We start from the raw sequence: 14875 nt of genomic DNA, 5'->3' as shown, positions 1-14875 counted from the left end.
ATGCGGTTCAGACAAAAGGGCTAAGATAGGGAATCACAAAGGGATAGTATTTACTAAACTACCAGACAGCAATTGTCCAACATAGCTCATACTGCTTTCAGACAGTGTTCGGATTATTTTATTGACTTTGAAAGGACTTTTTGGACTTTGTTATGGACCTGTTATTAGATTTAAAATTCAGTTGTTTTGGATATTAGACTAATCAGTTCCTGCTTTACTTTGTTGTACTTAATTTGAGTGTCCATTACTGGCTTTCCTTCCCGGCTAACTTTCAGCCCAGACAAAACGCTTAAAATATTTATCAAAAAATAAACCCTGGTGCCATGAACACTATGTTATGATACACAAGGGTAGCAACGATGGCAGCTGAAAAGGCCTTTGTTGGTGTTTTCGTGGAACAAATCTCTGCGATAGATGACAGGAGTTTAAATATGTGTTTAGTACTTCTAAATACACTTGATGGTACAGAGTCCTATTAAATCCTTAAGACAAACATGTCAACAACAGATAATGCAAACACCAAGCGGCAGCTGCAACATTTGTAGAAAATGTAAGAATCCATAGTGTTCACTGCCTTATTAATACAGAAGGGTTTAACACCTCTTCTATACACAAACAAGAGAACACATACTTGAATCCATGTAGGGGCCTTCACATGTTTAGCTAGCCATTAGGTTGTAACCTGGTTTACAAGATGAAGGAGCATTTGGAACATGATGTTGGGATATGGGGTTAAAAATGTGATAGTAGGTTCACAAATGACATTTATTCAACTGCATTCTTCTTTTAAAGTAAGCTAGGAATATCTAGGAAGCTAGGAATGCCAGACACATATTTTTGAACCATGTCATGGACCTGACAATAGGTTAATTATCAAGCTGCAGCTATACAACTGAGACGGTTGTTCTTGGCTAGAAATTAAAAGACTCCTACTCAACATCTTTGTGTAATTAAAGACTCAACAGTAGAATTATTAATATCCGTAGATCTTAGTTTGTCCTTAGAAAACCCAAGATCTTCAGTGACAATGTGGGCAACTGGATTTGAGATTCAGAGCTTTAAATAATGACGTCAGGTCCACAGTAATAGCATTTTTCAACACTAAGTCTCAATCTAGATTTGTCAATTTATTTTCACTCGTTTTTCTAATCTGCTTTCTGGCGACAGGATCGGGAGCCATCCTGTTGGAAATTAAACCATTATGGTTGAAGACACAACCAATCTTCACCATCATCATTTACGTATTTGAAAGTGATTCAAGATGACTAATAAAGTGGGACAGAGTTCATTTATAATTCCACACAGAGCCTCGGCAGCACCGAGCGTCGGAGGCATTGGAAACTGGTCGAAAAGACTCATTGGTTTATTCTTAACCGTGGTACTGACGACTGACAACTCAGTACCTTGGTAGTCTCAGTTTTGCAAAGGAAAAATCAGATCTTTCACATAATCTTGCTGTATCTTCTCCTTTTACTGGAGAATTCACCTAAAAAAATAAGTGTTGTCCAATGTCATCATCTTGTATTTCTGCATGCAGGTACACATGCAGGTCCAGAATAAGAAATGGAATGTCTTAGAGTGCAGATTATAGTTAATCACAGCTCATTTAGGCTTAGAGGCATGGATTATTTTTTATTGAACATTTGGTTGAAACACTGAGCACAAGAAAGTGGTGATTAGTTGACTTGCTGCTGCGGCTCACTGCTCAGCCCGTCTTAATCTTCATTAATCAGCTACAGGTTGACATACTATAATTTCACGTTATGAACAGCCACTGAGGCAACAATGGTACATACGGGCGCTGACAACACTTTGAAGTGTTTGGGTATGTTTTGGAGGGGCATGGTGCATTAACCCCTCATATTTTGCCTGCCTGTCTGGCTGTCAGTGAGTTGGAAAAAGCAAGGCATTGAAGCATGGATAATAAATGCAGCGGCAACAGCAGCCTGGATCGTGTTTTTGTCTGTAGAGATTCCTTTATTTTGTCTTATTCATACAAAAGTTAGATATCATAACACATATTTTAGATGGTTGAAATTTGTCCTCATTTAAACCTTTTAATAAATTCAGATCACAAATGGTTGTAATTCCGTGTGGAGGAAGCTGCAAACATGTGGAATGCAAACCTTGTGCTCAACATAATGATCGCAATTCTTCATTACATGGAATCCAAGCATATGTCTACAGCAACGGCACAACAATTTCTCTAATTATGAGATATATATATACTTATGTGTGTTTTACAAGATACAAGACCATAGACCACCCCCCTGTGTCCATGTTAGTGGATGGGACATGACCCAAACTAAAAAGTCAAAGTACGTCAAATAAATGTTCCTCTAAAATGGTTTCTGTCGTTTTAGAGGACATAAAGCACAATTACTGGGGAATCACAGTGGAACAGCGAGCAGAAATTATAAGCTGTTTTTACGAGGGTTTTATGTTCCAGGCAATTTGTTTTACTGGGATTGTGCACAGTGACCTCCACCAGGTCAAGCGTGTGCACATGTCCAACCCATGGACTGAAATTTCACAGACCAATCTACCAGTCCCTGACCTCCTCTTCAGACTGACTTTTATGTCAATAGCAGGTATTTGCTCACACTAATACCTTTTGGTTTTTCACGTTTTGTTTTCTTCTTATAACTGTCACAAAAGAGAAAAAAAAATCGATTTCCCACAGTGAGAAGGTGGCAGAGCAGAAAGCTTTGGTTCCTATAATCGCCATCATAAACAAGTCTCTGTTATGACAGCCCTGCGCTTTGTGACAACACCTGTTGTTTTCGTCTGCCTCTGCTTCCCTTTCTAAACCCTTGGTCCCCCCCCGTCGGAATTACAGGTTGTAATAGACTGAATCCAACATTATGTCACACAATTTGTAGATCGTGGCCATTATATTTACCAAACAGAGACATCCTACTGTATTATTTTCCTGCTGTGGATGTTTGACCGGATCTTTTCTCAAATGTTCCAGATCACGTGTGTAAATCCAGCCACTCGAACATGTGTGGATTGGATTTGAATAATTGCCATATCCTGTGATTTGTTATTCTGCTTGTTAGTTTTACAGTTTGCTTTTAGAACCTCCACAGCAGGAAGAGGATGAGGCAGAACTCCGGGATTTTAAGGAGACCTGTTTCAGTCCGAGGCTCGACTGAGGGGCTGGTTGAGATGAACGTGAATAGGGACTTTTTTAAAAGACCAATCTACTGCATTTCTACTCTACTATTGGATTCTGGGAACATAAATGTAGGGCTGAAAATGAGCATAATGCTGCTGGGACTTCTACTCCCACCAAATCGCTCCACGCAGCTCATCATCACTGCCTCATCACTGGCAATCAACCACTCTCCTCATCTGCAGGATATAACCTCGGCTCTGATCACCACCTGCTTGCCAGAGTGTCCCCTTACTTTGTGGTACTGTGCTCGCAAGGTTAAAGAGAAAAAAAAAAAAAAACAAGTAGTGGATCTGCCCCAGGTTCTGGATCCTAACCAAAATGTCATTGATTTGTTTTCTTTCCTGACACGTGCTGCATCCATCCACCAAAATTTATGATACTCCATCCAGCAGTGTTTGTGCAATCTCTCTTAGAAACAAACAGACTGGGACCAAGACAAAACTGCCTTGAATACATTAAAGAGCAATTCAACCGTAGTCATACATTTATTCTTATTAATCTACTCATTCACATTCACTGTATTGATGACATATCTGTCAACAGATACGTACATGTACCCATGGGGTTGTCTTCATGTGCTTCTTTTATGCTCATATGAACCAGTCAACAAGTTTAGATATGGAAGGAAATGTGGTAAGAAATGACATATGGTACTATGGTCTCACTGGGGCATGAGCTGGTAAAAAAAAGCAATATTTTTTCAAAACTTGTTTTTCTCCTCCGTTAACTTTTGAGTAGCTGTCAGATATTTTTTCTCTTTCGATCCCAGCCCATGTTGCGCTGATCTCTACCCTTTACCGACCGCTGCAAAAACAAGTCCATCTGCTTTTTCCATGTCGTGCTGTTGCCCTTGTGTCGTCCTCCCAGCCCAGACACCAGCCACCTGGCCACGCCACCGCTGGCATGCATGAACGGCGACCTCCGCGCAGGAGGAACCCACGCTGAGTCATTCTGTGGACGCGTTTATACTGGGCTGACAGACCACCGGACTTGGGAAAGAGATGGTAGAATGAACAAGGAAGCGTTAGAGGAGGAGGCTGGTGGGCTGGTAGCGGGGGAGATAGCGTAATGACTAGGGAGCACTACGGATGAAAGATTATCCTGCTCTGCTGGGCTTCCATGTTGAAGCGATGGAGAGAATGACACAGTCGAGGGAGAACAAAATCTCCCAGAGACTCCCCGGTATGAGTCACCGGAAAGCCTTCACTATCTTTAATCTTCAACGCCGTCCTTTAGCAATACAGTTAATGCAGTTAGAAATTTGATTTCCTTTTTTTAACGATGGAAATAGAAAAACATCTGACATGATAAATCACAGCTGCCTGGATAGATGAAAAAAACATGTAGTAGAGACAGGGGGGTGCATGAGAACAGAAGGCAGTTCCTGCATGGAAAGGGACACAGTTATATTATAGAAAGGTGTGGAAAATTTGCTTGAATTACCACATCAATAATCGACCAGTTATAGCAAATTGTTATGAGGTTACATTGGGACAGCAAAAGAGGGAACTCTTAAGGAATCAAAGCAGAAACAGATGGTCTCCTGAAAGAGTGAATTGACTCATACAGATATATATATATAAGGAAAAATTTAATCTTTTGAGTCGTTGTCTTGCCTCTTGCCCCTAGCAAGGGGATTTAAAACATATGCCCGCTAGCACTTTTGCACAAAAAAACTCACTTTAAAATAAATAAAAAGTGTTTCTGTTTGCCAGATCTGGACCATTGTAATACCGCATGCCAAACAAAGGGGCCAATGGTTGCTTGACTTTTTTTATGCTATTTGGGCTATATTCACCATGTACCCCACTGGACACCTCAGGTTCACTTCCAGATGACATCTTGATGCAAGCTCCTCATGTTTTTGCCAAGAAATATTTGGGCATATTTGCGCCATGGTTACAATTTTAAAAAAGTGGTCCTCTTCAGCTTCACATTAATTTTGTCTGGGCCAGAAGTGCCTGAAGTGGCCCACATCCGGGTAATATCTGGCTGTGGGGCTCAGGAGGTGATATCGATAGAAAAATTAAGTTTTTTTCACGAGGGTCGATGAGAATGGAGTAAGCTTCCCATAACAGATATGCACTAAACATTCCCATCTTTAAATCTTGGCTGTGCCCTTACCCTAACTTTTAACTAACCTTAATTGTATGGTTTTTATTTATGTTTTTTGTTTTGCTCTTTTATTGTTTTATTTTTGTTCTTTTATCCGTTTGGTTTTATTGCATTGCCGAGATTGATCTGGCTCTTCTAGGATTTAGTACATATATTATTCTAACTCTAGTTTTTAAAGGCACCATAGACATAAAGCTTATTATTATCATTAAAGGAAATACCGGCGCAACTTCAATGCTCTCCCTAAAATAACCGCTCTCCGAAGAAAATAAGAGATTGGTACAGAGAGACAGCTCACAGAGTCCTGAAGAGACCATAGCACCTTTTAAGCTTTAGCCATAGAAAAAAAAGAAAGGGAAAGAAAACATGTTTTTATATTTTAGAAGTGTGAAAATAGAAACCGTGTGACAACTATAAAATAGATAACACCTCTCAAAAACAGGAAACAGAGCGTCACCAAATAGGCCACCGGCCACAAAATGAACCAGCAATATATGAACTATTACAGATAGAACATTTGTGTCATTCTGATTTCTCTGTTTACTATTTTAATCAAAGCAGCTTCATTATAGCTTCCAGTCTCATCCCTTCCACCGGTGGTATATGAGTTGAATTGATTGGATTTCTTCTGCAAATGAAATGAGTATAAGCACAAGACGATGATTTATTACTAAATCAATAACGTTTACAAGGCTGTTATTGGGAGACTGATTCAAACACTATATATGTCTGGCCCTTCAGCTTTTCACGGCAGATTTGTCGCCTGTGTTTCTGACGTCCTGATCAGAGCAGAGCATTTATCACTCTCTTTTCAAAATGATCTCAGGAACTGGCGATCAGTCAGTCTGGTTCAAGAAGGCAACGCACCGGAGCAAATCTCTGAGCCCGTTAAGAACAAGGTGCAGCAACCTCATCCATTACCTGGAGTTTCACTAAATCCCCACGATATTTTACACCTGAGGCTACGAGGCAAGCTCAATATATTCAGGATCCAGCTTTACCAAACCACTGTCGTCCTTTTCACCTGAAAACGAGGTTATCGGCTTTCTCAGTTAATCCTGGGGTTTCTCTTATTGAACAGTGTGCGGATCATTTTTTAATTGACTCAAAACTGTTGGGAATCAAAGGATCTTCGTTGAATTAAAAAGAAGCTATAATATTCGTTAGCCTATGTAAGTGTAAGAAAAATGTAAGTGTGTGCTCTAATTCACTGGTCTGAAGGACGCTATGTGGGTAATTTATTAATTTTTGAATGAACATTTTTTTCAGCAGATTAAATGCTCATTATAAACAGTATATTATTTTGTATTCTACAGCAGTGTTGTACATTCTGCGTTTCCCTGAAACCTCCTGTCTGAATAGAGCCATTGTGATGAAGCAAGTGTCACTCTACAGATTCCGCACTGTGCTCAGATCAAAAAAATAAATGCACTTTGCGAAAAAAGCACGCTCTCTCGGTCAGAGCACCATAATGGGTGCTTTTATCTGAGCCACAGCAAAAACGACATTACCAGGACATCTTGGTGGATGGGCAGCCTTTGACTACAAAGGTTCCATTTCATTAATATTTCATCTAATGCATTTCTCTTGCTTTTTACATCGTCTTCTACAAAAGACTGTGTTTAAATCCCCCACTTTTGAACGATCTCATGTCCGTCCACTGTGATGTCTCATACAGCAAGTGGCACAGATATTGCAGATAAAATGGCTTCAGGAACAAAGAACTGTGACAAGACGCTTTCCCTGGGACTAAACCGCTCAATTCCTCTGATTGGAGGTTGAGCAGAGACTAAACATTACCTGCCAGATATTTGTTTCTCAGGCCTGTTGTGTTTTTTCAGCTGAACAGATGAACACAATCAAAAAGAGGCGGTGAAATCAGTCAGGGTATTCCAGGAAAACAAACCGCGTCACAACAGCTTTCTTCAATCCTGTGGCTACTACATTACATAGAGAGGGGATGCACATAGGTATATCCTTCATCCCCTCTTATTCCTTTATCCCTCTCCTTCAACCAGACACACCCACCACACGTTATGCTGAATTATTCATGACATCTGGAAAGTGGAAAGAAAAAAAACACTAATGAGAAAGAAAAAAACATCAGCTGGTTCAATGTATGAGTCATCAATCACTGTGCATCCAAATACAGGAACTCCTTCCTCTCTCTGTAACACACACACACACACACACACACACACACACACACACACACACACACACACACACACACACACACACACACACACACACACACACACACACACACACACACACACACACACACACACACACACACACACACACACACACACACACACACACACACACAGGTTGGCTATCATTATAATGGCTTTAATTCATTGTGGACTGATCTTAACCAAACGACAATTTACATCGTATCCCCAGCCTTTACCAGGACCTCAGAAATGATGTTTTGCCTGTTTAGCACCTGGCTTTGGTCCCCATGAGGTCTACTGGTCCTGACAAGGTCAATGTTTGTTCCGGAAGAGATCCTGAAAGAGAAATAAGAAAAACAAGTCACTCATGCAGAAAAAAAACACAGATATTGTGTCATTTTCCCCTGCTCCCATTTGCTTTGTCTCTGTCTGGCCAAGAGAAATCTATTTCGCAGAAAATTCTTGCCAGAGAAAGAAAACTGGGGAAGTTAATAATAGCGAGAAGCTGCAGCCCACAAAAAAAATCAACTACGACTGTGAATCTCCCCCTCTCGCTCTGTGTGTGTGTGTGTGTGTGTGTGTGTGTGTGTGTCAGTCATCCTGATGAGGACAAAAATATGAGGGAGACCCTCTGATGTATGTTGCACTACTTTTCTCCCTTTAATCTGTGTAAATTATTTAAGCTGAAACATAATTGGCTGCTAGTTGTATGCAGGCCTATTTCTTGTCAAAAACAAACTGAGTATACACGTTCAGCTTTGAAGTAGAAATTAATTATGATTTAAAATGTTTATTTAACATTGTATTATAAATGCATAATATGATGATAATAAAGTAATTTTTAGAGGAATAAATTAAAAATAGTAAGACAATAGAGGGTGAAAAGCAGAAGATCAGCCGGTCGCCTGTGTTAAAATGAGGAATGTGAAGAGCTTTGAGAAGTTATACTTTAGCATAGGCCTCATAAATAACTGAATATTTCATTTTTTCAGTCTCACATTATCATAAGTATCAGGACTTTGAAATTGAAAAAAGAAACTGAATAGAGAACCATACAAACTTGAAGGGAATTGCTTCTTTTATGGAGGAGGAAATATTTGGCAGTGGTCTTCTGTATGTCGTTGTTTACAGTGAGAGAAAGAACAATGAGATTGGTTTAGATTTGGGATTCAGAAGGAGTGGAACTCCAACGAGCATGGTTTCTCTGTGCTGCTTATTTCCTAAATTTGGCCCCTTTATTCTCATTAAACTTATACTCAAGTCTTGCAATATTTCAAGTGTCTTCTTACAGTAATTTCTCGACTTTATTCTTGATATATCATGACTTTATTCAAAATATCTCCATTGCTCATGTAGATCGTAATTTATCGTTATTTTTTATTAATGTTTCCTGGGGAAATGACCTTATTTCACTTTGGTCTGTGACCTTTGGTGCATGTTGTTTACTGTTTTGATACCAAACTGTTGTAAGTGTTGTTTTTACCACTACTATAAGTTTTATAGACTGATCTGGATCACATGATTGCGCCATTTGTCTTCTTCCACATTTGCAAATTAGGCTGCAACTGGTGCCCTGTTAAATGACTGAATGCCAGACATTAATTTGTATGAGACACACATCCTTGCATTGCACACCTTTCTTATCTCTACCAGACATCATTCAGCTCTGTCACCTAATTCGATTTCATATCAGGTGGCTGTGGCTCAGGAGGTAGAGCAGCTCATCCACTAATCAGAGGGTCCTATTTTCATCGACTCCTCCTCCAGTCCGTGTATTGAAGTGTCCTTGGGAAAGATGGTGAAACCCAAATTGCCCAGGATAAGAATAGGATGTTAATAGAGAATAAGAATATATATGGAAATGCTGCATGAATGAAACTTGTAGTGTCAAGAGCGTTTAAGTCCTAAACCACTGGACCTGAGTGATCGTGTCCTTGCTGCTCTTGAGTGCAGATGTGTCTTTTCAACCGAATAAAGAGTCAAGAGTTCTTAGCTGAACGCCGGTTCACTCAGGGTTTCTGGTTGGGGGTCATCGTGGTAACATCAGCCACACACTTGCTGATATAGATGATGATGGATGACGTGATGTCTACGTCTCCAGCACTTTTTGCTGCCTCTCTAAAGCTCCACCAATTAGAATGTTGATAATATCTTAGTGCACGGTCACACATACTTGAATGTAGCGGTGGGTTCACCTCCTGTTCACTTCAATTCTGTGCGAGTGGGATGATTCTGCCCGCAAGGACTCCTCTCCAACTGCAGCATCTTTCTCTGTTTTCCACTGTAGATCCCCACTCTTAGAGTCACCTAGTGTTTGTTTTGAAGAGACCAGTTGGAAACAAGGATGCTGTCTGTAGCATGAAGGTTTGCACTCAGAGGGATGTAAATATGATGAAACAACACTGTGAGAATTGACACAATGCTATTAATCAATTTTCCAAGATGGTCACCACTATTACTCAACTCAACTCTTTTTGGCTTATCAGATCCATTTTGTGATCCATTGAGCAAATGTTTAGCAGAAAGAATGAGCAGCGTTACTCTGGTAGGTCCATGCTGCGGAGACAAAGGAATTATTATTAATACACAGAAGTTTGGTTGAACATTACCTTTTATCGCCTTGTTGGATTGGTCGGGTTATCTGCATTAATTAATTATAATTTAATATATTTAAATTTCAATGTATCACTCTTAGAGCTGCCGTCTTTTTGCTATTGGAGACAATAGAGTCAACAGAGGCCGTGACAAGAACAGTATTGCAAACCAGTGCGTGCCTTCCACAGACTGGCCTCATTTTTGTGCCTCATGCTGTCATGTCGTCCATTATTATACACAAAGTATTTTGATAACCCCCTGGTGGCTGGCTGCAGTATAGATCTGAACCTATGCCTGCACAAAGTTAGTAGATGGGACACGGACCAGGCAATAGTGGTAGGAGGTGGAGACGAGTTGTCCATTTATATATAAAGTCTATGGTGTCTCTTCATATGTGAAAGTCTGGGTGGATCACTGTTGTGTGAAAGGGAGTCCTGCTGCTTGTAGATCAAACATGATGTGAAGGTGGACAGAGTGAAAAACCAAGAGAGGGAGAGAGGAAGAGAGACCCAGACAGATAGAGGGGCGGAGATGATGGAGAGAAAAGTAGGCTGAAGAGTGGCTGAGCCTGGCTGCATATACATCCATCTTACTGACAGGAGCTGCGATTAATAAGGCCGCTTGATCTCTCTATCTCTCTCTCTCTCACCTGGAACACCGGGGGAACCTTTTGGTTGCAGCTCCATTGTGCTTTCTTGGCGTCATTCAGAATTAAACCTGAAGAACAGGCTACACTTTGAGACCCACAAGCTTTTCCATTTTTTCCACTCCAGGCTAACACAGCCGCTGATACTAAATATTGATTTTCACACAATACATTCTTGTCAACATTCTCTTCATCTCACCCTTGCTCCTCTGTATGGTTAAATTTATGGGGGTAGATTATAATTTTAATTTCCTTCATAGACCTTTCCACCAAATCTAATCATTTGTAATTGGTGGGTCTCAAAAACATATAATGTTAAATCTCAAGATTTTTTATATTGAGATGGATCATGCCTTGTGACCATAGGACACAAAGTACAATACGTGGGACACTTGTAGGCACTTTACATGAAAGCAATGTAACAATATTGTCAACAATATACTAGTACACAAGTGAATAGGAAAGTATAATAGGGTCAATTGTGTCTCTTTAAATGTCATACCTTGAGGTGGATATAAAGGGGCCATTAGGCTGTGCAGTACAACTGATGACTGTAAAAGAGATATGTTTCAGCAATAAATTAAATGTAGCCCTATGCAGAAGGTTGCAGTGTTTCCCCACCTCCCATGGGTTTCCTCCCACACATCTTTTTATCATTTAGAAAAGTGAACCTGCCTCGCAGTGTTTATGAGAGCTCCTTAATGTAACACAAAGTACAGAGTGAGTAGGTGGGGAGGAGTAAGGTATGTAAGACAGAGAAGGTAGCTGGAAGCCACTTGTTAGGAGAAGATTACAGAAGGCTAACAGCCAATTTGTCTTTAAAGTGGAACTGTCGGCCGGGTTGGTATTATGGTATACAAGCCAAGGTGAGCAAAAAATGCAATTAATTCTCAATTAAATGATTGTTGAATTACATTACATGTCATTTGGTGGACGCTTTTATCCAAAGCGACTTACAATTAGTGCATTAAATTACTAATTTTGCTGCAAAAATGATTTGTTTCATTACTGGTTTCTCGTCCCAGTTCTAGTAACAAGTGGCAAAACTGAGTCAGCCCAAAGTTTCCACATCTGACACATCTTCCATACTTAACACTTAGAGCACATAGCAAATAAGCCAATAAGGTTAAACAAGCTTCCATCACTAACAGCTATCTTAATGTTTGTCCTGCTACCAAACAGCTAACTGGTTACAACATAAATATAAAGCAATTTTAAGCTCCCTTTGAAGCACAGTAGGCTATTCTTGTCAGACTAACCAGGGCTCTACTCTCCAGAACCCCTATCTCACCTTGAGTTGCCTACATTCTCCAACTGAGATGACCAGACGCTAAAATTAGCAAGCCAACTAAGACGACATGGCATGTAAATAAGACAGCGTTGCAGTAACCAAAGGGGGTAATTTTAGTTGCGTCTAAAGGCTAACGTATGCTTAACACTATGGAAACGGACTGAGTATTCTGGTCATACTCTGCATTCATTTAATCTATATTTGTGTACATCTCAAGAAGGCTTACAGATGCACACGAAATGGAGTATTATCACAAGAAGGACGTGAGGAACGAGTATTTGAAAGAGTTTCCTCCTTTTGATTCCGAGGAGCTGAGACTTTTGTTCTTTCTTGTTGACAAATGACTGCTCCTAAACTATCCTCCAAGTAAATTCCATATGGAAATACTTTATATGTCTCAGTGATCATTGCATTCACTGTGTAACCCTTCAACATCTTGTTCTATATTCTATATACCGATTTCTAGTATTTCAAAGAAAATCTGTATTTAGGATATAGAACATGATGTGGAAGGGATATTCAACATCTTGTCCTATATTCTAAATAAAATAAAAAAATGAATCTGTAAACACCGGTGGATAACCAGCCAAAGATCCTAACAATTACATTTTCAACCGTACTGTACATAGAGCCTTCATCACTGTTAAACCAAGATAAGACGATCAGCGTGTGGTTCACACTCTGCATATGGAGGCACCATCTGACACATATGCTGGCCAGGCAGAAAAGAACCAGAGGGGTAATGACTGTTGATGTTAAATCACACCTGTCTTTCAGTGGCTGTGGGTGGACCACAGAAGAAGATAAGGAGTGCTGGAGGACCACGGGTCTGCACGAGATGATGCAGAGACAGTGTAGGTGCAAAAAAAGTAAAGGGTACAGGGACAGACAAAGAACGAATGGCGGAGGAGATTAGTAAAGGCTACATTTTTTTTCTCATTACACCACTCACACAGCACCTTCCTCCGCACATGTTGTCACATGAGATGGAGCCTACACAAACTCTGTTGTGTTAATAAGCAACTGCTTCTGTCTTTTGGTGAAAAGCCAGGTTGATTCTGTAAATACTTGCAATTTATCTCTTCAAATCACCATATTCAGTCCCAGGAGGTTGTGCATGCCTGGGCTAGAGTTCATAGATGTTTTCATGAATGATCAATAAATGTAGGTGACTGACTTGTCTTCTATATTTCCTTCAAATATTGCAGTCAGACATATACATTTTTTTCTCATAAGGCTTTCATTTCCCACCCGAGACTCTGAAAAGTGAAAAAGACGGCCAGCTATCTGGGTAAGCCAATTTCCTCAGAAGATGAAGCACATAGACGCTCATGAGAGACACTTGAGATGATTAAAACGCGGCTAAAACCAAATTGGATACATTCTCTGCAACTAATCTGATTAAACGTTCACATCCTTCTATGCATAGACGCACAAAGAAATGCACAAGATCACACCCACGCTTGCACATGCGACGGTGTAAATGAGTGAGTTAGTAATGTGTGACAGCATCAAGGGAAGATCAATGTCAACCTTTGCACTGCTTCCTATTCTCCATTTCTGTTTCTGTCCCCAGTGACATTTTCCCAGACAACCCAGGAATGCATATCCAACCCACCCACACAAGAGCTCGAGCGTGTAAGGGATCTACGGTGCAGCAAAAAAAAATGCAATTAAGGTAATAAAGTAGGACATGTTCATAGGAATGAGATGTCTCTTCTGCCTCTTTTTGTCAAATGAGCCATCATTAGACATACTGAAGGGAGTTGTTCCAAAAAAACTAAACTACCCGTAATAAAAACTGATGAAAAAATACCGCTTTGAGTGAATGCTAACCGCTTTGAGTGAAACAAAGCGGTTAGCATCTGTTTGAGAAAAGCGAGTGATCCACTGTGATTAACTGCAACCTCTCAAAACATAAAGGCTAGGAGAAAATGGTTTTGCTATAAAACTATGTTTTGGCCATTTTCTTGTTTCTGCTCATCTTTTCATTCAATGAAAGAGAACAATGGCATGGCGTCCTCAGCAGGAGATGTTTGCACGCCAGCCGTGGCTAACACAGAACAGGATGCATCATAATCAATATGAGAAAGTGTTGAAATCTCATTTCTTTTCACGTCTTTAATTTCAGAAAATTTCAACTATAATTTTACTCCACGTTTTTTCTAAGGTATTTATAAACCCTTTGGCACATATTTTTCAAAATAACATGTAAGATGTTATTCTCTGTGAGTGTTTGCAATATGTCGGTGATCAAATTATAACAAAGAGTTGCTTTTAACTGTGCTCGATTATTCACAGTCTACAAATATTGATGTGTGGCGTTTTTTCCACCCACATTTTGTAAATGTTAGCCATTTTGGACATCTATCACTTTACAACATTCCTAATAAAGACGGAAAATTGTCCTGTTTGTATTGTTTTTTATTTTGGCAAATTAGCTTCCTCTCTAACGACAATATATCACCTCATTCATTCAACACCTGCTGGGTCACTGACAGCTCCCACACAGCCATTGTTGTGTTCAATCATACACTGTATTTAAAGATGGACAACTGACTGGTGAAGGGAAGCCAAATTGTCTTGATCGCCTCCTAGTGGCTGTCTGCAGTATAGGTAATAAACTGGACAGAAAAAGTCAAATTGCGCGAAAAATAGTTTCTCAAAGCTGGTTACTATCATTTTATGTAGTTCTATTTTAGCGATAATCCACACTGATGTAGGTCCAAGTGCTCACATTTTGTTTTTTATTAGTTATTTGATGCGATAAAAAGCTGAGACTGACTGGGGATTCCTCGAGTGCTTGTATCAGCTTGATCCTGCGAATGCTACTGCATAGACACTCCAAATGTGCAAGATGGAAGTTC

The sequence above is a fragment of the Limanda limanda genome, chromosome 21, assembly GCF_963576545.1.
Source record: "Limanda limanda chromosome 21, fLimLim1.1, whole genome shotgun sequence".
NCBI lineage: Eukaryota > Metazoa > Chordata > Actinopteri > Pleuronectiformes > Pleuronectidae > Limanda > Limanda limanda.
This window is presented reverse-complemented; position numbering follows the sequence as displayed.